The sequence below is a fragment of the Haemaphysalis longicornis genome, unplaced genomic scaffold (genome assembly GCF_048455015.1).
Source record: "Haemaphysalis longicornis isolate Haplotype H1 unplaced genomic scaffold, Haemaphysalis longicornis Haplotype H1 scaffold_11, whole genome shotgun sequence".
Classification (NCBI taxonomy): Eukaryota; Metazoa; Arthropoda; class Arachnida; order Ixodida; family Ixodidae; genus Haemaphysalis; species Haemaphysalis longicornis.
In genome coordinates this window covers 11155336-11179325 of record NW_027526214.1, presented here as the reverse complement: position 1 = coordinate 11179325, position 23990 = coordinate 11155336, and positions in this window count along the sequence as shown.

Genomic DNA, 23990 nt, shown 5'->3' with positions numbered 1-23990 from the left:
GCATACCCCTCCGAACATTTAACTGTAGATGCCTTCATAACCACGGTAGCTGACTACTCGGTAATGAGCGGATCATTTGCGTATAAGCTGGAGAACGTTACTGCACTTGGGATGGTCACCACATACGCTCCGCTGGAGGCTATCTCGTAACGACAAGTGGAACATGCCCATCACGCGTCACTATAGACGGCACCACGTACCCTACCGCCTTCGTCATTTTGCCTAACTGCTCCCGAAACGTACTTCATGGAATTGACTTTTTGATGAAGAATGATGCAATATTTGATTTACAGATCAAGAATATAACTTTTTTTTCCGATCACTACATGGGGCCGGAACCAAACCCTGCCACCCCGCGCAAGACTGACGATCACTGTCTACTGCTAACACGCTACTCCTGACGTTCACTATATCATAAAGAATGACCAAAGGTTGATTCTCGACCGCCCTGTCTGTCGCAACAGATATTGCGGCCCTTAGCAACGGGAACCTATCGTTTCGGTCACTAATTCCACCGAGGAGTAGCAGCACTTAAACAACAGCGCTGCAATTGCGTTCCTCGAAGCGCAAGAAGCAATGGACGTGATCCCGGTCACTGACTTTGAATGCGCACAAGATACCTTCAGGCTTTCGCGTACCTTTGAAGTGAATTCAACGCTACCGCGAGAAGAACAGAACACATTATTTGCTTTGCTGGGTCGCTATAGCGAGTGTTTTTCTTCGGATTCAAAACCTACGTCATACGCCTGCACCGATGCACCGAACAACACCGGAAGATGGTGCCCGATCTACCCGACAATCACCGTACCGTATGTCTTCTGACGTGCGGGAAGCCATCCCAACACATACGGAACCAGAGACGACATTATGTACCCAAAGACGACAATATGTATGTGCCCAGAGACAACATTAAACAGCCTTCGAAAAGCCGCTGGGCTGCGACGGTTGTACTCGTGAAGAATAAACACAAAACAATAAGGTTTGGCGTTATCAAAAAGCGACTGAACAACATCACAAAAAAGGACGTGTATCCCCTTCCATGGAGCGAGGACGCCCTCGACCACCGCTTCCACGCGAAATACTTTTCATCGATGGATCTAACGATAGCCCATTGGTTAATAGAACTAGATGAGAGAGACCGGGGGGAGACCGCATTGAAAACCCCGGACGACCTTTAAAAACTCAAGGTGGTGCTGTTCGGGCTGTCCATGGTGCCAGCAACGTTTCAAAAAGCAACGGACACCGGGGTATCTAGCCTGAAGTTGGACACCAGCCTCATACCTCCACGACGTTGTCGTGATTGCGAAAACGTTGGACGAACACCTTGAAATTTTGGAGTCTGTACTCGAGGCTATTCGGTAGTCGGGGCTAACAGTGAACGCTGCAAAGTGCCCCTTGGCGTACGAAGAACTCACATTTTTGGGCCATGTATTCAACGCCGAGAAAGTCTTGCGTGACCCAGCAACAACTTAAGCCATTGCGAACTGAGAGGCCACCATGCGCTGCTTGGCTCGCAAATTTGAAGGACCCCTCTGGCCATCTTTGGTCTGGAGCTTGCGCCTTCACGAGTTCGACGTCACAATCGTCTATAATTGCGGTAGGAAACACTCCTACACTGACTGCATTTCCTTATTCCACGTCGATCCACCACCAAAAGACTCCGATGAAGACAGCGCTTTCTTTGAACTCTTGACGGAGCAGGACCTATCCCGCTAAGCAGCGTGCCAACCCCGACCTATTTGTCACGATGGACTACCTCAAAGGACGCAATGTCGCCGTGCCTTGGGCGTTCAAGCGGAACTCACCAGCATTCAGCCTAAAGAACTCCTTCATTGGGAAGAACAATAGCCTCTTCAGAATGAGCACGAAATATATTCTTCTCATCCACGCAGACTTCTGTGACAAAATTCCGTACGACCCGTGACGACCCGTCTTCCGGACATTTCGGCACACCTCGCACAATTGGAGGAATCGAGGCGAAGTACTACTGGTCCCGCCTTACATCTGACGTCACACATTGCGTCAGACCTAGCCAGACTGCCAGCGACGACAAACGCTGAATGCGAGAACCACTGGACCTCCACAGCCGATCGCCAACCAGTGAGGCACTTCCAACAGGATGAAATGAATCTTCTGAGCCCATTCCCTACGTCACAATCCGAGATGTACCGCCGCTCATCCGCGAGGGCCTGCAGAAGAAGGCAAGAAGTTCTTCATAAACCAAGTGTTGAGGCGGCAGGGAGCCCACCAAATAATAATCACGTACCGCGGAACTGAATTTACTGCGGAGAGTAGGCAAAACATTTATGCTAAAGCAACACTCATCACCGAAGAACCACTCCGTACCACCCCCATACGAACGGACTAATGAAACATTTGAACAAGACGATCGGGGTTATGCTGTCAATGTACACCAAAGTTCAACAAAGTACTTGTGACTAAGGTTTTTCGTATGTTACGTTTGAGTACAACACGGCTAACCAGGGAACTACGGAGATGACACCATTCGCGCTTGTCTACGGAAGACTTCCGACTACTATGCTTGACGCCATGCTTCCGCACGTAGAAGACGACAACCTCAACGCCGACGCCCAAGGATGCCATCAGCGTGCGTAGGAGGCCAGCCGGCTCGCTCCAATTCGCACAACGGACCAGCAACTGGTGGATGCCGGGCGCTACACCCTACAACGCCGAGACGCCAAGTACCGCCCAAGGAATAGTGTGTGGGGTTGGACTCCCATCCTACGACGTGGACTCACTGACAAGCGTTTGCGATGGTAAATAGTTTACCTACCCATTCTACAACGTGTTGGACAACGTAGCTACGAAGTCATCCCCGATGTTGTGTCCTGATTATCACGACGACGCACGTGGCCCGAAGGCTTCCACGTGGTGCGCGTGGAATCTTGCAAAAGGTGATGGACCTTTTTATTGTTGGCTAGCACTGTTTTTATTTTAGCATCAGGTCAGTGGACTCATAGGGGGGCGGAGGGAGGCAGTGCCGCAAACCATGAGTTGGTTTTGTTTATGCTTTCTTTTTGCCGAACAGCGTGTCTGGGCTGATTTATCTTTATTTTAATGCCGCACGTCTTTTGAAAAATAGAGTGTTCCGAACTTTAGAATATTCATAGAATAATCATTGATCTCCAGTGTTTTGGTTGTTGATCGAGGGTTCGAGAAACACTCGAGCCGAGACATAATAGCCCCATGTGCTAACGCCACGGTATTTGATTCCCGACACTCCCCTCCGCAGGTAGATTTTTGACTGTGCTTAACCAACTCTGTATTCTTTGAGTTGTTTGCTCCATCAAACAATATTTTCCTTCAAGACAGCAGAGTCATTTTTGCCGTTGTGACATTATATCTCCCCGTGTAACATGCTTAAGACGTCGATATAAGAGATACAGACCTTGGCAGAAGCATCACTTGCTGCACAAAATGGCGGACGAAGTTAAATATTTTGAAATACTAGCACGTACAATTTACGAATAACAAAACAACCTGCACTGTTCATTGTCATTTCGGAAATGTCAAATATAGATTGTAGACACAGAAGAATATATTGGTCCGACATACAAGCATTGCACTGAATTCCCTTCATCGACGCTATATCCAGAAGCTTTCCATAATATCCACATTATCCACAATACCTTCTTTATTCTTCTTGAGGAGTTTTAAGGACTCCGCTCAAAGACTAAAGCAACGCTATATTTTCACAAACATAAAATCAGTATTTGAATATGCATGCACGTTTATGCACTTGAATTTGCATAATCGCAAGTTTTCGTTCTCGCGACAAAAAAAAGTCGTTCGTCCACAAGGACCAAAGCCTCGACATCATGCAAACCAGCTTGGTTTTGACGGAGAAAACGACCAACCCGTTTTTTGAAAGACCACGTTACAATTGAGAACAAGCGTTTGTGTGCAAAAGCATTAACTCTGAAAGAGAAAAAAAAGTGGTAGTACCTTTTGACGAATAACTGTCAGACTTTGGAACGCATGAACGAGGCATGCAAAGTCATTCGCATCGTGACTGAAGTTGACCTGCGGATCAACTGAGCCAGTCTTTCGCGCATACGCAACATCGCACCCCTTCCAATGTATCTTTTATCTCCAGATGAACTGAAAATTGTAATCTCAGGAAAGAATAGGTCCCCTAGCCATTTTATTGCCACATGTTTTCGGAAAAACTATCACGCTAATATTAACTTTATAGCTCACTTCATCGTTCATTTTCGGACGTTTGTATTTCTGAAACTTTATTGTGCAACACCGATTGCAATTTATATGGTTTTCAGTCATATCAGGTCGAATATTGCCGTCGCATGTTTTCATGGAGGGGCTGCTATCCTTATTTCTCCGGAAATAAAATACTCACGTCGGCATGACCTGTCTATCAACGGCCCTCTGTGTGAGGCAGTCTGTGTCGAAATTGATAAATCATTTTTTCCAGAATGCCTTAACAACATTGTTCTGCAGGTATACACCGCTCCCCATCTTCTTCGATTCCTGATTTCTACCTATGTTTAGCCTCGGTGTTCAGTAACGGTATCCGCTGAAAATAAGTGCGCTGTAGTTGTGGGTGGTATCAATATTAACTTGCTCGATACTACCTCGAACTCATATTTAGCGTGCAGTAATAGTTTTGGCGTATTTTGTTATGAATCTTTAGTTGTGCATCCCACGAGTTGATCAACGCCAACATTTCATGACCACACGCGGTATAATATATCTTTCACCTCAATCTGGTGTAGTAGGTTGCGGCATTTTAGACTATCACCCGATATTTTTTACCTTTCGCGCTAACGTACGAAACTTTATTACTACTTTTTTCACCTCTGCCACAAATAATTCACTGATTCCATAGAGAAAACTTATTTCTCGTTGATTTTTTTCTCACATGATCCGGATGAAGCGCTGCAGAAGTTTTTTGACCTATTTTAGCTGCTTCTTTATTAAAAACCAAAATATATAAATGTAAAAAAAGGCATAAATACCTCAGTAACCCTTGTAACACAAAAGTTACTAGAATTTATACGGAAAAACAAAAATATGTACAAGAAAACTAAAAAGAAGCCGTTCAATCTAGCTTGTGTAATAGCTAAAAAAACTATTGTAACAGCTTCAATTTTATGGTAAAAGACGAAAAAAAAAACGCTACTACAAAAAGCAATTTAGTAAAGTCAAGAACAATCCAAAAATGCAAGGAAAGCTTTTAAACAATTCCTAAATAATGCATCACGTTATGTTCCTATCTCTAAAATTATTCACGACTGTCGTAACGTTTATCAACCCGGTCATATTGCTAATGCTTTCAGTGAATATTTCTCAAATATTCCTGCAGGAGGCCAATCAGTAGTACACATTAATATGTGTCTGTCTTCACAAAATTTCTATCTATTTAATCTCAGTGCCGATCAAGTTCGTGCCACGCTTCTTATCTTTCAGGATACTTCAGCTGGCCTAGATAACGTGCGTGCATATCCCCTAAAAGTTGTTTTCTTATTGTGTTTCACTTCCTCTCTACATCAATATCAATAACAGTTTCGCACTCGACAGTTTCCCAAGCTTCTTAAAGCGTGCTAAAATAATTAGTGTTTTTACGAAAGCTGAGACAAGCACATAATATCAAACTACAAGCGGCCTATTTCTATCCTTTCTTCTCTTAGTAAAGTGATCGAAAAGTTTTTTTCTAATCCACAAAATAACTATCTAACTATATTCCACATTCTTAGGCCCTGTCAATTTTGTTTTCGTTGTGGAAGTTCTACTAATCTCGAACTTTTGTCTGTAAGCGATTTTATTAAAAATCATTCAACTTAGGTATGTTTGTCAGATCCATTTTTTTTTAGATTTTACTAAAGCTTTTGATACTATAAATCATGATATCCTGTTCCACAACGTTGAATCCTATAGAATAACCGGGCTAGCTTTAATTTCCTAAAGAATTTTCTTATTACAGGAAAGGTAGTGTTTGTGTTACTAATCTGTAGTATATGATTAAAACGATTAATCAAGGTGTGCCTCAAGGCTCTATTTTAGGTCCTTTACTGTTTATTTTTCATAATATTGACCTAGCTGACTCCATTATTCCCTCACACTGTGTTTTATATGCTGACTACATCACACTACCTTCGGCTGACAAATCTTTGTCCAATCTTACATCTAACCTAAATATTGTTTTGTGTAAAGTGCCCAATTGGTGCCTCAACAACCACGTAATAATCAATTCATCAGAAACTAATTTCTTTAGTTATAGACCACTACCAGAAGCGATAATAATAGATTCTAATCATTTCACCGTGTTCGAATACCATAACCCCTTGGGACACTCTCCTTTTTCTTGGAGTGTAATTTGAGTCGCATTTGAAATGTTATAAACGCATTGATCAGCCTGGAAATAAGACTTCTTTTGGAATTCGAGAACTCATAAAATGCCTCTTTTTTAATGCCAAGCGCCTATGTATCGTTATATTGCTTGCGTTCATAGTCATATTACACATGGTATTGTTGCATGGGGTAACACTTGTGATTGTAATCTGGCACCATAAACATATTCAAAATCAGGCTCTTCGTATTATTTCTAACAGTTCATTTTGTGTTAATGCCTGTGTTTTGCTTCAGCAGAATCATGTCTAATCGGTTAATCATTTATTCTATTACAACAAAGCATAGTATTTGTTTAAACTGCATGTTAATAATATATCGTACCAATTTATTTACAGGCAACTATTACAAAATAACAACACCACCAGATTTGCAGCCAACAAAAATTACTTATTACCCATAGTCCATACTAACTATGTTCAGCTGACATACGCTTCTTCAGCTATGTCCTTCTAGAATAGTCCTTCGGCAGAACTGAAATCTTCATTATCATTCTTTTTCTTCAAACACTTGCTAAAAAGTTGTTGTTGAATTGATGAATGTATTGTTTTTGTTATCTGTATTGCTATGTTACTGCTAATTTATTTGGATTCTATTTCGGGGTTCAGCTGGATTGTATGTGTAATGAAAGTGTATAGTTTGTGTATTTTGGTGTCAACCTTTTTACCTTGTTTCGATTGGTATTGTGCTAGCATTATGCAACACGTATTTTTCTTGCATTTTTGTTTAACCGATTTCTTCACTTTTTTGTTATTCTACTTTATCGCTGCCTAAGCTGTGTTCATTCTTTTTTTACTGTTTTTTTTTATTTTGCTGCTTTCTGTGTATTCTTTATTTTGTTTTAATTAATCAGGCGTACCGTGTCAGTCTGTTGAGTATGGGACCCTTGTCTGTCTACTAACTTGTATGTATTTCACGCCGTTGGAAATAATAAAGAATTTAAATTTAATTCAATTCAATTCAATTCTTCATGGGACCCCTCTACTGCGATGTTACAAAAAACTCGATGGTGTCCAAAGCAGGCTGCTCGTTTTATAACCAGTAATAATGATTTATGTCAGGAGCTGAAATCTATAAACAGAATCGGATGGAAGTCATTGCATTGAGAAGAAAACTGTTAAGGTTGATATTTCTTACAACATTTACAATACCCGAGCAGGAATGCATAAAGATTCGCATTTAAAACAGCCACATTATGTACCCGCATGCAGATATGATGCACGAAACATCATAGAGTAGAAATGCCTCATAATGTGTTCAAACATTCATGTTTTCCTAACACTTTTGCGGATTTCAATAAACTTCCACACGAAGTGTTTCTTGCACAGAATTTTACTGAGGCTATCGAGCATGCTGTATAACTTTTTTCTATATATTTTACTCATGTATTGGTGAAGTAAGTGTTTCATTGTTATTTGACTCACACTGACACATTTGTGTAGTGTATAATGTTTCAAATTATCCCTAATGCAATATTGTCCCAGGTGCGCTGTAGGAACCTGCAAGAAATAAATAAATCAAAAGTTACTTGTTCTATGTGTCCCACTTTTTTGGAAATAGTTAATTTATAGCCAATCGTCCAGACCTTCTACAGAGAGAGAATAATCGTGTAGGAAAATCAACAGGGGGGATTGTACTGAAGCTTAAAGGAGGCGTTGTCAGTCCAGGATGCCTAGAGCGCGGGCACCATTGACAGCCCTTTCAGCCAGAGGAAGCTGGTCGTTCAGGGTTGTGCTCAAGAATGCGCTCTCCGAAAGCTCGGCCGTAGAAAGGTGCAGGTTGGGGGAAATCAGGGGGATTGGTCACACTCTCCGACCAAATGGCATAGCGTTCCCGTTTCTTCGCAAAATCGGCAAAGCCGGGAGTTCTGGCGGATAAAAAGGTGCGACCGATTAGGATGGGGGAAAGTATTTGTCTGGAGAGCACGTAAATGACTTTCGTGCTCTCCGGGTAGATATTTGTGGCGGGGAGCGAGTGTCTGACGCGAAATCCTGTAGTGCTGCCTTATCTCAACGCAAGAGGTCAAGGGCTGCATGCGCTCCAGTTCGGCAACGCTTCTCTCGGCGACTGCTCCGTGCATGAATTCTCGAGCGATGGCGTCAGCCGCCTCGTTTCCAGGGATACCATAGTGTGCGAGCCCATACGATCGTGATTAGCCTCTTCAGGGGCTGCAGCTTGATGATGCGTAGGGTTGTTGTATGCAGGTGTCCCGTAGAGAAATTCCGTCAAGCCTGCTGCGATTCTGCGACAATCACCACTGCATTAGTTTCTACGACGGTGAGGGCGTTGGCAAATCCCTGCGGTTGAGTAGTATTGTCGCCGGCAAGAGAGAGGCTGCAACGGTGTTTGTTTTGACGACTACAGTGGATTTTGTAGCGGGCGTACCCGATTAATACGCCGTGTCGTTATTGGCCGTTGTTGGTTCCTTGCATAGATCTTTCATACGGCTTTTGCTCTGGCTTCCCTACTATCGACGTGGAGCATAGTATGCATATTACGGGGAAAGGGGTGTACCTTGATGTTTTTATGGACATTGTGCGGTATTTTTTTCATGAGTGCAGGCGTGTGGTCGAGGGCAGCCGAGAGCCTTAGGCGCGAGGGGATTGCCCTTCCCGTTTTTTCACCCCCCCCCCCCGCCACGCTCTTTGTTTGGTGGGATGAGCCTTAATTAGCCCCTCGGCAGTGTTATTAATGCCGAGCCGAAGACGTCTTTCGGTGTAGTTGGAGACCGGAAGTCCCAGTGCTTGTTTATATGCCTTGCTGATCATCGTGTTGAACTTCTGTATGTCGGTTACGATGAGCAGAGCGTATTTTAACACGTATATAGTCCGCGATACGACAAAGGCATGGACGAGCCATAGTACGTCATCTCTCCGATGCCACGGGTTTTCGTGGCGATCCGGGGTAACGTGCGCGTCACCTTAGAGGTCATTGTCTTAAATTTGTTAATGATTAGTTATTTGGTGTAGTTTGCTTGAAAGGTCATTTTTAGAATCTTTACATGCTGAGATGCACTGATGGTGTGGCCATCCAACTTGACGCAGATGGTGGCTGTGCCAGGCACATCTTTATGACGTGTCGAAACGACTACCAACTCAAATGTTTGCGGAGCGCAGCAGAGGCCACACGACTTGGCATACTCCATTACCAGTATAGCTGCTTCTTGCAAGCGATTCTGCATTTCCCCAATTGAACCAGTGTATGTCTAGATGGTAATGCAAACCGAGTATAGGCCATGCCTTATTTCGGGATTTTGTTGAGGAGAGGCGGAAGCCCAACGGGGCAATATTAAACTGCAGCGGAGAGAACAGTGCTCCCTAAGGCGTACAGCGACCTCCTAGGAGGAATTGTTTAATGGAGGTATTACCCATTTTTATCATAGCTTTCTTCCGCAAAGAAAGTCCCTCACGTATCCCTACATGCGCCCGCCGCATCCGAGTGCGTTGATGTTCAGCAGAATCTTTTGGTGGTACATATTGTGAAAAGCACCCTGGAGGTCTAGTCCTAGAATGGCCTTTGGGGCATGGCGGATAGCTGGTATCATGAGTTTTTCTTTAAGTTCGAGGAGAAAACTTTGGACTGAGAGATGAGGACGGAACCCCACCATCGTGGTTGGGAATAGGCCCGAGTCTCAAAGATAAGGTGCGTTGGCAAGTTACTCCAGCATTTAATTCTTAACCGCTTGCTCACATTCGCAGTACCCTTATCTAGCGTAATATGATTAAAACCCCAGTACGCTTCGAGGGGAGAGAAAAACATCGAACCAGAAAGCTCAGCCTCGATGTCTTGTTTTGAGAATGATAGTGTTTGTTTTAAGCACTCAATTGTGCACATGGGGTCAATGCAGGCAAGCAGCTTGCCATCTTTTTTTCTCGGTGTGAGAAAGTGGCTCACCCAATTCCGTCGTTTCGCTGACATTGCCAACGAAGCCTCCAGGCTACATGCGGTCGAGTTCCTCTCGCAACGGCTAGAGCAGTGCTTGGCGCACCCGTCGTATCTGTTGGACCACCCGTTTTGCATCCTCCCGCAGAACAATGTGATACGGGTGTCCTATGCAGCCGATGGCCTACAACTCGGGATATTCTGTAATCAGTGGACGGTGCTGCTTGCATTTACTACCTAGGGAGGACGCAAGACCAGTCCTAAAGCTACACTTGCCGACAGCCCGTGGAAGGTGTGGTTCCTGAACAACAAAAAAAGGTTAAGTAACGTGTTTGCCGTTCACGACCACTTGCAGAGCACAACCCGGATATACTGGATAGCTTCGCCACTGTATGAGCAAAGAAGATATTTCGATAACCCGGACATCGCTTTTAGGTTTTGGAACACAGAGTGAGGCAAGAAGTTGATTTGTGAGCCTGTGTCCACCTTGCATTGATCAGCCAATCAGCTTTGCGGTCAAGGCTGTTATCCAGGATGTCAAAGTCATCTTCCTCGTTGCTGACTTCACTCACTTGAGGCGATTTCTTGCTAAAGGAAGCAAAGTAATGAGCGCCGCGGCATAAAAAACCAGTTTTGCCGAAGCCTTGGCATCTTCGACGCTACTGTGAACGATTGCACCTGGGATACCTGAACTATTAGCCCAGCTTAATACGTGGAATTGCTTTCTCAAGTTCCCCGCACATTCCTCGGTGCATTCTAAACATAGTTCACATGCTGCTCATTTGCCTTGCCGGTGCATTTTGATCGCGCTGCTTCTTTAACTGTATCAGCACAGGCAAAATTTGGCTCACCACATACTTGATCATTATACCTGGCTTCCGCCTTTTGTAGCTTGAGCTGTTTATTTTGAACATTTTCGCATGCAATGACGGATTAACTGTTCCAAAAACAATCTGGTCTCTGACCATGTTCTCACTCAAAGCTACGAAAATGCAGCTTCATGCAAGCGTTCTAAGGTCCAAGAAAATGCTCCTACGGCTCCCCCTCTGCTCACTTTATTGAGCGGAAAATATAACGCTCCTATACTTCGTTATGGTTCCGTCGACACTATGCATCGATTTTGCTCTTAATAGTTGCGGAATCTTCTTTGCTTTCGATCTCCGAAAAAGGCAAAATTGTTGAGTACCTCTAAGGCGCCCTCTCCGGCAACGCTGAGCCAAGGTGCTGTCTTGGCTGCATCCGACATCGGTACGTTAGACGGTTCTGTTGCCTGCAGGAACTACTCCAGCATTTGCTTCAAAAGGCTCCAATTCTTCGCTGTATTTCTCTAGAGCACGAATGGATGCGGTGGTTTCAGTATTTCCAACATGAGGATGGACGGCGACACCGCTCTTCCTATTGTTACTGCCTTGGCGAACGTAATCCCACTGCCGACACCATGTTCCGGTATCCAACCGTAAACCCGCAGCGTTGAAGCAACGAAAAGAGCGTCTGCTTTGAATAGCGTGCCGATATATAGAGCGCGAGGTAACTGCATTATCACAGCCAAGTACTATAGAAACAGTGATAAGCTAAAAGCACATGAAAAATGGCGCATCTCAGCTAACACGATACACATGTTATTGCAGGTCAAACTAAGAAAACTAAAAAACCTTCATCCTTTTAGGGCCAATAGGGCATTCTTGCTCAGCTTAGAACACTCTATCGCGTCGCGCGATTGCGAAATATAATGTTTAATTGCACATTTGCTTCGAGGGCAGGCAGAACCGGAATGTGTAAGGGCGAGCTCACCGGATGTCCAGCGCGCGCATCGTATGACACAGAATTGCTAACGGCTAACCTTACCTTCGTTTAAGCGGCAGGTTCCGAAGCGGTCATAGGAGAAGACAAAAGGCACGTGTCCCTACAAAAAGTACTCGAGCTCGGCGCGCTCTCGCACCAAGTTCGTGCGATCGCTTGAAGAAGTTCGCATTCGCCATGCACTCTGCACGTTCAGAGTGTTCTCTTCCAAACACCAAACTTTCACCCCCAACTTTCGGGCCACATTGACATATGTAGTGTTGCATTAATAAAAATCCTCTTTCTATGCCAAGCCACATTTGAACACTCCAGAGACTTTTTCACCTCTTTTTTCACCTCTCTGGGAATGGTTTGCTTTTCATCGATATTCACAGATCGGAATAGATGCGGAATTTTAATACTCTGTCAGGTTAAAAATTCCGAATTGACATTTTACCTTATTTATGTTCATTTAATATGTAATTTTATTCAGTGCATTGTAAAAAGCAAATTCAAATTTTTAAAGTAATTCTTTAAATTCCTAAAGAAGGATGGCGTCCCCGAATAAGGAATATTGAGCTCGCAGCTTTCAGTCATACAGGTCTTGGTTCTGGCGCTCCTTGGACAATCCTGTTCTACGTCTCCGTGATTTGCGTTTTGGCCTCGCCTGAGCGAATGCTGCCACTCCCAACTGTTCGTGGGCAGCGAGCCAACACATTCAAAAAGTGGTCGAGATCCACCGAATGTCCTGCTGGAAAACCTGATAAATTTTTGCTCATTTGGTTGGAACCTGGAAAGATGTCCCCCGACACGGCTGCATAAAATCAAGCACCCTTCTTCGACACTTCGGTTCCCGCAATTACATTGGGATGCTGCGCTCACAGCTCGCACTCATACAACTTAGTTACTTTTAAGACTCTTGTTACCGTAGCAACTGGGTCGTGGTGTTGTGGCCCCCCGACATGTTCAACAGTAGGAAGCGGTTTCCGCAAACAGCATTGTAAAAATGGCACATGCTATAGCACCGGACACTTCATTTGGCCGGGCCACCGCAGCACCAGGCGCTGTAGACACGCAAAACCCTGGGTCGGTGGGGCCGCGCGGACCGCCTTCATCGCCCTCGAAGGTGCTGTCGTGAGGGTGTCTAGAATAACATTTTTCGAATGCATGCCTACGAAATACTGAAAATGATGGCAGAAAGAAACATTGTACAAGGAAGAGGCCTCCAAATGAGACATGGTTTAAGGAGTAATATCGCCTTCCTTCCGAGCCACAGGCTGGCACACAGTGACGATTGCTTTGAAGGCCTTCCATTTCTTTCGCAGTTTCTTGTCTTTTTTCTGGAACGAATCGATATTCACTGCATTGGTTACAACATTTTAAAACACAGTAAGTGAGCGGATTACGTGCTACTATGCAATATGACCAGGTAGTAATGAGGTCGTTTGGCTGGCTGTAAATCCGCATTAGTGTTAATTGTGAATTATATTTGTTCACAACAACGACTCTCAAACGCAGTTATGACATGGTGGTCTATGACCCAGTGGTTTCACTCTAAGGTACATCTATTTTTTTACATGGCTTCCGCCGTGGTTAACAAAAACAAAATGTGGTGCACTATTTAGGCTTTGGCGTTCCTATTCCGCTATTGATTATCATCACATATCATAGGCCTTTCTTGCAAAACAAGCTATAAAAGACTGTTGTGTTATGCACTGAAGTGTAAGGAAAATACTGATAACATCGACTTCAATAAATGTGCATAAACCAAATGCAGGACGAAATGTTCGCATTCCAACTTTTTTTTTGTTCAGAATAAAGGTTTTCTGCAAATTGAAGATCATTAAAGCGATACATTTGCTTTCGATTAGAGTTTTATGCCACAGCCGTTAGTGTGAAGCGAAGCATATCACCCAATATAAATATTTTAAAATATTTCCAAGGGTCTTATGAGATATCCATCCCCTACCCCCCGCCTTTTCCGACGTCCTGATACATAAAAAAGTTACTTGGAAGCCTTCTGGGGTAGCGTTTTTTTTTTTTCACTTCGTATTTTCATACTCTTGGCGTGCTTGGTTGCACCGAGAAACCCGTAAAGCTTGTTGGTGGAGAGGCCAAACCAGACACAAAGCTAGGTATTTTTTCTATCCATAAGTCTGGACACGCTGATATAGGCCGTCCGGTGACCCGGTAGGCGCGAACAAAGAGACATGAAAAGATGACACTCTGGGAGTAGTAGCAACTTTTTAATATATAAATTGTTGTAACCGATATCACGCATTCAAATTGAGCATTGTATTTTGAGCTCTCGATACGTCCTACTCTATGGCACGTTTTATTCTTTGACGTCGCCCCTTCTCATACACAGATCCAAGTATTATCTTTTTCTTTTGTTGCATGAGGCAACTACCTGTAATGAGGTGCCGGTGGCCGACGAGGAAAAGGACACCGAGCACGCAGCTTCATTCAGCGATGCAGAAAAATCGCATGAGCCCGGCGATGAGGGTACGCCTGTAACACGCTAGGCCTGAGAGAGCGGCACTGTGATCGGTTCCACAAAAACCCAGAGGGCATATGCTGCTTTCCCCTGGAGCCATTTGGCGCTGATCGCGTGCTTGGGCCCGGTGACGCTCTTGGTTTGAGAGCGCGGCCCTGTGATCGTTTCGGGGAAAACCCCGAGCACGTCCGCTGCTTTTCCCGAGAGCCTTCCACCGCTCATCCCGTGTTTGGAGTTGGTGACATGCTTGGCGAGATATGGCGGCTCCATGTTCACCCACAGGTGGAACCATCGCTGCGCGTCCGCTGCTACGCTGCCGCTGCTACGAGGATGCCTGCCCGATGTTATCTACGTGGATCTGACGTGGCGTTGAGCCGGGCATCGACTCATTAGTGGCGTGGCGTCCCCGTCGACCCCGCCCACTTTGAGAAGTCGAACCCTGGACTTGGACTAAACCCGTAGAATATAATTTCACACTATCACGAAGCATTTCACGTTAGCCTGTTTATCTTTCATGCGTGTAAGTTTTGTTTCCTGTTCTGGCTTCCTGCCGTTATATATCATTTGCTTCTGCTTTAAATTATGGATCAAGGAGTGTTTATCCAATGCACGCACAAATCACTGACTCGTGACTTTCATGCCAAACTGGGGACCATTCATGAAAGAAGTGGCGAGCCTGGCAGGAATAATTAACACTTGCTGAAAGGAGTCAGTGAGCCACGAGTACGCCTGCAACTTTACCTACGACAGCATGTATCTCCAAAAATTATTGGCAATGGGCACTCAGCTGGGACTCTCGGGACAGTAGCGTAGGCCGTGGACAGAGAACAAACGTGCTGAGCGATGCGCTGCAAGAGCCGCTGAGATGGAAGCCAGCCGAGAAATGGCTGAAAGTTAGAAGGAAGCCGCCGAGCGAGCTGAAGAAGCCGCACAAACAGCTAAAGATTCTGCAAAAAGAGAGGAGCGATTACTGCTAAGGATCCCACTACAAAAGGGTGGTAAAAGGCAACCAAATATTCCCGCGAGAGGGGAATCTGTTGCAACTCCTCCTGCGACCAACCCGCGGAAATCGCTGCCTCTTTTCGACGAATACCGCGATGACTTGCACACATACATGCAACGGTTAGCGCGTTGCAATTGGACAGCAGTGGCCTCAAGACAAGTGGGCCCTAGGTGTGAGCATGTGCTTGAGCCGGGAGGTGCTTACCATCCAATACCGAATGATTGCCGAGCAGTCCCTTAGTTACGTTAAAGTAAAATGGGCTTTGCTTCGTCGTTTCCGGTTAACAGCCCCAGGTTATCAAGAAAATTTAAGAAAGGCGAGGGCTGAGGATGGTGAAACCAGGAAAGAACTAGTACAAGACTTAGGGGAATATTTTCTCTTTGGTTACAGATTTTGAATGTGCCAAAAAAATTATCCCGCACCTCCCCGAAGGGAATCGTGCAGAAATGCGAATGCATTGGGTGCACCGATGAGTGTGTTGCGAGTAAAGGCGTAATTAATGACGAGAGTGTGAACGTAATCATTTATTCATCAGCACCTGTTTGTGTTATCGTTGTACCTGACGGCCACAATCACTGCCTTGTGATCGCTAAAGTGCACGGTCAAAGGGTCTTTGCGAAGAATACGCGCGTCACAGTTTCGCGTAAAGACCACATCAATTCAACTCCTGTGAATGGTAGTGGGCACGTGTCGAAGCAGGCAGAGAGACAATGCATAGAGTGCCTGGTCTGCATGTACTCGACCAGCCACTCGCCCCTCTTCTTGCGCGCGTCAACGTTGAAGTCGCACACCAAGACTATGGGTTAAGGGGGTTTGGAGCGCACGCGCACACTTTCCATAGCCGCGCCCAGCTGCGCGGCAACGGCGTTTTGAGCGAGGTTGGGCGCGAGGCACACGGTCACCACAAAGACTCCGTCTCCGGTGTAGGCAAGGGTGTACAAGTCCTTGTACGAAGACGTGTCTCGAACGGGAGACGTGGCAACGGAGTGCGATATCAAGTTCCCATAAATGTTAGACACGAGACTAACACCGCAGTACTCGCCGTCCTTGCCGCTTCGAGCAAACTAGTACAGCTCGCTTCAAGCGCATGCGTTCGGCATGGAGCGCGGAGAGATAAATTCTGCGGGCACACGCCAACGGAGCACGACAACCCCCGATTAAGAAATGCATTCGCATTTACGACGACGACGACGACGAAGACAGAACTACGAGGCGCGCGCTCACGTACGCTCGCGCTGGAGGAATGCAGGCGCACGCCGCTCGATGGACGCAAGACAACCCCAGACTAATAAATGCATTCGCATTTAAAACATTCGAGCATCATCGCGAGCAAATGATCGGCGAATAATTCACCCGCTGCTGCCATCCTAAGGTCTTCTTCCTGAAAGAATTATAGTGTAAACCGCTGAACTCTCTAGCGAAGCCTACAGAGATTTTTCCAGAGGGACAAAACCTGTCGAAAATTGGGAAGATTCCCGGAGAAGCATGTAATACAACAATAACTGCGGCCGACTCAAGATAAAAAGTGCCACATAAATGCTTTTTCTCCAGTCAACTGGGACACAGAGCTCAAGATTGTGTTAACACTACTAAGATACCACAAAATTTGGCTAGGTCGAAAAATGAAAACTGCAGAAGCCATCCCAATGGAATTGAGCAGGTGGCTGTCTGTCTTGTGACTGAGCCTCAGAGTTCCCCACAAAAATGCACAGAATTTGATAAGGACAAGCACAGGGGTCCTACTGTCGAGCACTTTCGTGGCATCGCTTAGCAACCATATGTTTTCCTTGTGAAAGAAATGCCAGTAGTTGAAGGTTGTCTAGTCGGACAAACTGTCACCGTCCTTAGTGACACGGTAAGTAATACCGTTGTTCGACGTGACCTGGTCGCCAAACCCCATTTAAAGAATAACACCACCCGCGTACATCTTATTGATGGAACGGTTCACCCGCTGCCCGATGCCAACACCTACATCGAAAACACGTACTTTGTGGTAGAGGTTACCGTGGTGTCCATGAAACACCCAATCTATGACCTCGTGCTCCGGAACAATGCAGGTGTGAAGGGAACTCACATGCCACATCCCGACTGGGAGCTCAAAGACCGCGATATCTCAAACGCAGCCTTCGCCATAAATTCAACAAAAAAAAAACACTCAGATGTATTGGTGTCTGCCCTCACCAAGTTAAGGCCGGCGAAGGCCTCACCGTTATGTGTACCCGAAATCAACTGCGCAGACATCACAAGACAGCAGCTGGCTAAGGAACAAGGGGACCCAACACTCCAACGTTGCTTCCGCAAGTTAGGAAAGTATTGCTTCACAACAAACGGAGAGAAATATCCTTTCGTCAAATGAAATGAGGTCTTGTAACATCCTTACAAGCTTTTTATGGTCACACCATTTAAACAAGTTGTTGCCCCGAAGAAAATGCGTTAGCCGGTCTTTCAAGTGGCACATGAGAGCATCATGGCGGGGCATCAAGGTGTACGAAGGACGACTGACCGCGTTCTGCAATAATATTCTGGACTTACCCTGATGTTGACGTACAACGTTTCGTAAGATATTGCGACTCCTGTCAGGGAACAACGCCTAAGGGAAAAGTCGGGGTTGCGCCTTTAGGCAGCTCGCCATTAATCAAAACACCGTTTGGACGGGTTGCCGTCTAGATCAACGGTGGTCCATTCTGCGCTAAGTCCCAGAAAGGAATCCTATACATGGTCCCGCTGATCGACTTCGCTACGTTGTACCCACATGCCGTACATCTCCCAGTGATTGACTGAGCAGAGGTCGCTGAGGCCCTCATTGTGATGTTCTCCAGCACCGAATTCCCCAAAGGAAATCGTCACCGATCAAGGGCAAGCTTTACATCATACCATATGTGAGAAGGCAGCCATTCACGGTTACTCACGCTACTCCGCCTTAGTCCCTATCTTGCCATGGGAAACGGGCTAGTAGAAACGTTTATTGAAACCTTCAAAACCACGTTGAAGAGACTGTGCCAGAATAAGCTCTGGTGCCCCTAGCCAGCCTGGGTTTCTCTCCGTTCAAACTTATCTACGTACGACATCTAGGAGGACCCTTACAATACTCAAAGAGCTCTGAACACGAGATAACGTAGACGCTGAAGTTTGGACTACCAATAAATACTTCGTCAATTGGCGACACCGACTTCCACAGATATGCCAAATTGCCCATGAGCAGCTTGAGAAGGCGCGAGAAAAACTAGATTTATTGCGATAGGAAAAGTCGCCAGGGGAAGCTTTCGGTCGGAAACATGGTCCTAATCCTGCTTCCAACCGATGGAATCAAACTGCTCATGCAGTGTAAGAGGCGTTTGAGGTTACCGGAAAGAAAAATGGGATCGACTTCAAGATCAGCTTAATGGATAAGAGGAAAGACTTCCACATAAACATGTTAAACCTCTACGAAGAGTGATTGCCCTGACCACCTCCGCAAGCATCAGTTGCTGCCACAATTGATGACAACAAAGATACGGTTGACGAGCTCGACGACGAGCTCGACGACTTCGATGCAGACCGAAGCGCTGAAGTTGAAGGCCTAATACACCAGTATAGGATGAACTTCTCTTACCTGGCTGGGAAAACAGACCTTGTACAGTGCCCGTTGAAATTACCGTCCGGCAAGCCTGTACATGTTCTACAGTAACTGCTGACACTCACAGTTAATGAGATGATCGAAAACGAAGTTGAAGAGATGTTAGAGATGGGCATCATTGAGATATCCCAGTCCCCCTATAACGCGCAAGTGGTGGCTATAAAGAAACCAAGAAACCTGATGGCACCCTCTGGCTTTGCATTGATTAAATAGAATTTAACAAAGGTCTCGTCTCTGATTGTGAGACAATTCTAGGCATAGACGTTATTCTTGGCCTCGCTGGGGAGAAACAATTACTCTCCAAGTTCGACTTCACAAAAGGCTATTGGCTGGTTTTAATTACGGCCACAGCCGCAGGAATCCTGCCTTTTCGAACTTCTCAGGGCTGTACCATTTGCGGAATATGGTACTTGGTATAAAGACACCGCCCGCCGTATTTGCGCTTTTAATGAGAGATGTGTTAAGCGGGCTAAACAACGTCCACCACCACTTCGATGATGTTATCGTGGCCATGGACACCTGACAAGTGCGCTTAGACACACTCCCTGAAGTATTTGAGAGGATAAAAACGGCCAAGCCTATCAAGTTCGAAATTTGAGAATGGACCATTTCCTTTTTAAAACACCGCATTGCCGATTCTGAAGTGAAATCCCTCCTCAAGACCTGGGACAAGATCCAGTGCTCCAAGCGACCAAGTAAAAAAAAAGCAGTACAGTCCTTCCTGGGATTAACTGGTTACTACTGGAAATTCGTCACCAACTATGCCGCTCTCGCTAAACCACTCAGACATTACGAAGAAAGGGCAAATGAACACTGTATGCTGGGGTGACAAGGAATAAAATGGTTTGATAACTTTTTTAAAATCTACGAGCATCCGCACCGATTGTGCAAGCTCCAGATATTATCAAGCCCTTCGTACTTCGCTCGGACGCTTCCAGCACGAGCCTAGGTGCAGTTCTCCTACAAAGAAGCAACTAGGAAGTCTTACAACCTATCGCTTATGGGAGCCGCAACCTGTAGCCGAGAGAGACCCGCTGCTCAACCATCGAGTGCGAGTGTTTGGGTCTAATTAGGGCAGTAAACTATTTTCATAATTACCTATATTGAAAGCCTTTTATCATGCAGCGTGACCATCAGCCTATGAAACGCTTGCAATCTTCTAAACATGTCAACAGCCGTGCTTGGAGCCTGCTGTTTCAGGAATACTATTTTACCACGGAATACACCAAGGGTAGCAGCAATGTAGGCACTTACTACATGAGTAGAATTTACTCCTCCTCCATCCCCTCTTTTTTATACATAGTGGGGGGTCTGCAGGTATTTTTGACGCATAATTGTGGAGGGCATGAGAGCACGGACCTGTGATCGAATCGAGGAAAACCCGGAGCACGACCGCTGCTGTTTCCGAGAGTCGTCCCCCACAGATCCCATGCTTGGAGTCGGTGAAGTGCTGGGCGAAAGAGCGCGGGTGCATCTTCACCCAGAGATGGAACCATCGTTGCGCCCCCGCTGCTGCGCTGCCGCTGCTAGGACGACGCCTGGCCGATTCCCGATACCTGGATCTGACTTGGCGTAGAGCCGCTAATCGAGTCAGCCGCGCCGTAACGTATCCGTCGAGCACACCCACATCATGACGTCCACACCCCGGGACTGGGAATAAACCCACTAGGGCGTTTTGTCCCTCTAACGGGAACAGTTTTCTGCACGCCTGTTCATCATAACGCGTGCTGTTGATCTTAGTTTTGTGTTCCTAATCCCTACCGCAATCTATTTTCTGCTTCAGCTTTTCAATTATGAATATTACTACGTTTACCCGCACACACAATGGTGACTGACTCGTGACTTTCACGCCAATAATTAAAGTACAAATTCAAATCTAATTTTACGTCCATTCTGCTCAGTCAGTAGCTTTGCAATCAGCAACGTTTTGGAGAAGTGTACACACATGAATCGGTTACGCGCGGAAACATCGCGCAACGTCTGAAATCGTAATTACAAACTGAAAACCTCTTTATAGGGGCTCGAAAACAATGAAGAACTGTTTCTATTGAACGAAAACATGAAGATCAAGAGAATGCTGTGCGGGCCAGTCAGAAGACGCGTGAGCTATCACGTGCAAGCGATTTCATTCAAGGCCTCACCCCAATTTGTTTTGACTTTAAACCCCATTGCGCGTTCAACCGAGAAAATCCGTCTTCGTTCTCCTGCACTGTGTTGCAGAATTTATGTAGAAGAGCGCAGTTAACAGCATAAACATAAACATAAAAGGGCCCACTATTATGATTCACCGAGTGGGTTGGGAAAGGAGCGCGCACCAGTAACCAGCGTGCTGGCTGTAGCTCGCTCATTGTCACCCTCCAGGGATTGTCCGGTGCCTATGGCTTGGAGGGGGTGTTGAAGCGAATCAAGCTCACACGACAAAAACGCAAGAAAAATTTGACATGGGATTCAATACCGTTTAACGCTTGAAAGCAAGCAATGCTGGCATAGTAAAATCTGTGAACACTGTTTAAAATTCAAATTGTGCTATAAAGCGACGCCTTCATAATAGTCATAGTTTCACGCGCATTTTTGGCAAGACGCTTGCTTTCAATTATTCTGCATTGCCTCGAGCAACCATGCACGGGAATGATCTTACTGACCAAATTGCATCCATACTCAGTCAAGTTAGCTTTAGCGAAAATCTGCACCGACATTTTTTTTCGTAATTATGTAATGATGAATTGCCAGAACAATTTTGTTACTGTTTATGGGTGTTTTCTTCTTGTTTTTGAGTGTTTTCTGATGTTTTTGATGCCACAAAACCCTGTGCGTTTGTGATAATTTTCTGTTAGAAACGTGTCTGACTTGTTTCATTTACGTCTGTACGCTGATTACCCAAACGTTATATTGTGTACTTGTCTTTTCTTCTTTTTTCCACTATTTTTTTCTAGTGTTCTTTCAGAAATGTCACCCCCTTACTCAATGCTTTTCAATGGGTCTGTAGATGTAATAAATATAAATAAATAAATAAATAAATAACTAAATAAATAATACAAAATAATTACTAAACAATTGCGTAAACGAAGTCGAAGGCAAGCTGGAGTCACTTTCTTAAAAAAAACGATCTCGAGCCAGAACGATAATCTAACAAAGACCCAGTCAGCCAGGCAAGTCTGATGCTGGACCGGCCAACCTACGGCTGCTCTCCGGATTGCTCGGCCATCGACAACAAACTGGCCAGCCTTGAACATAAGATAAACGATTTTAACACGGCCGCCATCCTCTGCGCACGTTTTAGGCAGCCAATGTTCTTAAGTTGGTCAGCCTTCGCTCGTTAACCGCCAAAACGGTTTCCCTCGGTGAACGTTACTCAGAATTTATCCGGGGGATCAACCACAGACGATGAATGGAACTTGCTCCAGTACCGTTCAATCCAAAGACAGGCGGCAGGTTTCCCGCCGCCGAATACTCGCTTGTTGCTTGAAAGCGGGTTTTCAAAAGATGATCAGCTTGTACACGACCACCAGGCGACCGCTTTGTTTCCGCTTGCAGGGGAACACAAGGTGAATGGCTGTTGCCAGTTCTAGAGTACTCGTGTTTCGTAGGCAGCCGTTGTTCAAAAGTTGTTTTGGAAACGTTTGTTATCCGGTCCGCCTATGAATCCGCACGCTCCTGCTCTTCTAAAGGTGAACGGCTGATGTTCGTCTAATGTCTAGCACCGCCCGTGCCCAATCACCGGAATTCCGAAGGTCATGCGGGGACACGCGCCCAGCCACCAATCAGTGTGCTGTATATACACGTGCGCTCTTGGAGAAATGAACGAGGACTGAAAAATATTAACCGAATACGCTAAATTAAAGATAATGAATACTGAAGACAAAATAATGGCTTGATAGTGGTATATTTGGAAAGGCATATTTTCAGTCTTGTGTTGTGGTATGTGTTCACGCTTTATGGGTATCCGCCATGCAACTTTAGAAACACGTTATGCTAACGATAAGCTGAAATGCTGCTGCAAACGATCGACGAAGGGCGGTGTTTTCTAGTGCCCGGACAAAGAAATTTGGGTAAGAACATTTTTGCTGGCCATTTTCTTGCGCGACTAAGGTTCGGTGCAGAAACGTCCTACGGCTCGGTTTCTCGCTTGCGCTTCTGTATCACGGTGTGGTTCGCAGAAGCTAAATTCAATTTACTGATGCTGACGGCGCTCGATATGTCTAGCGTTGCTGATGGACAGGTGGTAGGCGCAGAGAGGGGACTTGGAAGTGTGAAATAATTGTAGGTGCGCCTAATAAAATCGTGAGGGATGGAGGTGTTTTGTACAGTATGCAGGTTTTTATCACACGAGCTCTGTTTATAGAGGGTGATCAAAGTTAAGTGGACATGTGTTTTTAAAAATAGGCGCTTAGATTTACGCGAAGACCACCTTTACAGGAAGGTTATGCTCCCAGGGGGACAAATAAATAGGAGGTATATATTGATGTAGCTGGTTTATTAACTTAAATTGATTAATTACCTTTTTAGTGGCTGCAGTAACCAGGCATGTTTGTATTGTAAAGTTATACGCAATCATGTTTCTACGCAGTTTCAAGTGGCAGAATTCTTCCACCTCATATGTAGTCAGAGATATGAAACATTGAAGTTTAATTGGCGTTCGCATGATTACGCATGCTAGAAGTCAAGACCGGCGCATTGCTGCTCCCTTTTTTTCTGTATTTCGATCGCGGTTCCGAGTACTGCAGATTGCAATACTGCTAGCAGAGTTAAAATGGGTGGCAGTTATCACTTTTTCCTGGGCTTCCACCCTTTTGTCGAAGTAAACACCGTACACAGCAGGCACGTCA